The 2,500-nt window shown below is 43.0% G+C and overlaps 1 protein-coding gene across 1 annotated transcript in view; it reads right to left on the bottom strand.

Moving 5' to 3' along the window:
• Positions 1-2,500, bottom strand: part of IMPA2 (inositol monophosphatase 2) — a 691,308-nt gene that overhangs the window by 409,529 nt on the left and 279,279 nt on the right. The window lies entirely within an intron of this gene.

Below are 2,500 nucleotides of genomic sequence, written 5' to 3'. Positions count from 1 at the left end.
GAGCAGCTATGGTACTGTAACTGGGGATCAATTTCGGTAGTACCCTGGTGTCCCTAAGAATGCCCTCACCTGCGTTTTGGTAACATGTGCAGGCCATGCCTGAATGGCTTCTACTTTGGCAGGTTCTGGCCTGGTCTTACCACTCTCCATTCTATGTCCCAGGTAGGAGACCCCTGCCATACCCACCTGACATTTGCTGGGCTTAATGGTCAACCCTGCCCTCTGTAGTCTGCCCAGCACCTTCCTGACATGTTGAAGGTGCTCTTGTCAGGAATGGCTGTAGATGGTAATATCATCTAGGTAAGCAAGGGCAAACTCACCTGCTCCTGCTAGGATATGATCCACCAGCCTCTAAAAAGTCACTGGGGCATTTTTTATCCCAAAGGGCATCTTTGTGAACTCATACAAGCCAAAATGAGTCACAAAAGCTGATCTCTCTATCACTAGTGAAGAAAGTAAAAACAAAATCCGAACCACCACGCTCAAAAGGTTTCATATTAGCTTGTCAAACACTCAAAAGAGCGAATGCTCTTTGATCGACAGGTAATAGACGAAACCACAAAAAGTTAAAATGGCAGGAACAACAATTTTTTTTTCAAGGAAGAAAATCGCTTTTCCCAAAAAAAAAAAAACAAAATAAAGTGGGGGGCTATGCCCCCCACACTCCCCCTACTTAAATATAACGACTCAGAGATTGCACCACAGTGGAGGAAACTGCAAAGTCCCGACAATGGCCCAAGGATTTTTTTTCCCTGGGGAAAAAATTGGTGTTCTGGCCATTCGACTTTTTGTGGTTTCATCTATTAGATGTCGATCAAAGAGCGTTCCCTCGTTTGAGTGTTCAACAAGCTAATAGGAACCTGCTATAAAATACCAGTTATTTATTAAGACACCCAACGTAAGAGCTTTTGGGTGAAGTACCCTTCATCAGACAATTCACAAATAATCTGAATCATATTTAAAACACAAATTAGCCAATCACAGTCAACCACAGTCAATATTGGGTCATCATCTTGAGGGCAGGTTTAATGGGAATAACACCATTCATCCCAGGTGGTCTGTGTGCACAGTTCTCTATAATCCATTTACTTTCATAGTACTCTGTCAAACTGCCTATGTCACCCCCTCTCCTGGATAACGTAACAGTCTGTAACACCACAAAATCAAAGGTATGCCCAGTATGTTCACTTGCATGCTAATATAGAGCATTACCTGTATGTATTGCTGATCAATGTTGCAATATTCTATTTTTTAATTTACAGTTGGTTTTACCCACATAGAACGAATAGCCGTCCTTACACTGTCATACAACAGATGTTGTCTACTTAGCTCACTCTGCATATGATGCCAATGAATATTGTTTACTGGTAACAGGATGGATAAATAAATTGTTCTTCCTAATACATTTACATACTTTGCAATGTTGACATGGGAAAGTTCCCTGACGTGTGCTTTTATTGGTACATCTCCTAGATCTCTCATAAAATACCAGATCGTTTACATTTTTATTTTGTTTAAAACAGAACAGTGGTTTGTGAGTCATAATTTCTTTTAATATATCATCTGTGTGTAATATACTCCAGTGTTTCCTGATGATATCACAAATAGCTTCTATGTTGTTACTATACTTCAAAGTTGCTCTTAAAGGTTGTTTCAAATTCCCTGTATTATTATGGTAATCAGTTTTATCACCAGAAAAACAATCTAGCACTGGGAGTCAAGGGTAACTGCCAGTAACCCTTGGTAAGATCAATGGTGGTAAGATACTTATCCCCACCCAGCTACTCTAGGACCTCATCTGCCCTAGGCGTGGGGTAAGCATCTGACTCTGTTTGACTATTTAATTTCCTATAGTCCACACAGAACCTGGTGCTGCCATCCTTCTTTGGCACCAGCATCAATGGGAGGCTCAAAGACTGTTGGACTCTTGAATTACCCCTAGTTCCAACATCTCCTGGATCTTCTCCCTCAGAATCTGTATGACTCTCTCAGGCACCCTATAAGGGGCCTGCCTAATAGGCCTTTGGGGTCCTGTATCCACCTGTGCTGCACCAGGTGGGTGCACCCAGGTTTCCCAGTGAACATGCCCCCAAACTCCTGTAACACTGCTCAGATTTCTTAAACCTGGGAAGGAGGTCACTGCTGGGACATTGCTACCCCCTTTCACTGAGGTGTCAGTCCAAGCCTCACTGAAGAGGTCAGTCACCAGATCTCTCTCAGACTCTTCCTGCAACCCACTGCAAATACTCAGCACAAGGGCCTCCCTACCATGGTAAGGTTTCATCATGTTAACATGGTACAATTTGTGCCGCTGCCTCCTGCCGAACAGTTCTACCATATAGTTAACATCACTTACCTTCCTTACCACCTTGTAGGGTCGCTCCCAAGCTGCTTTCAGCTTGTTGCGTCTGACAGGAATGAGAACTACTACCTGCTGCCCAAAAGCATACTCTCTAGTTCAAGCATTCCTGTCATACCATATCTTTTTCTGTTGTTGGGC

The sequence above is a fragment of the Protopterus annectens genome, chromosome 3.part1 (genome assembly GCF_019279795.1).
Source record: "Protopterus annectens isolate FY-2018-M chromosome 3.part1, PAN1.0, whole genome shotgun sequence".
Taxonomy (NCBI): domain Eukaryota; kingdom Metazoa; phylum Chordata; order Ceratodontiformes; family Protopteridae; genus Protopterus; species Protopterus annectens.
The sequence above is the reverse complement of the archived record's forward strand: the minus strand, read 5'-3'. Positions and strand labels throughout refer to the sequence as shown.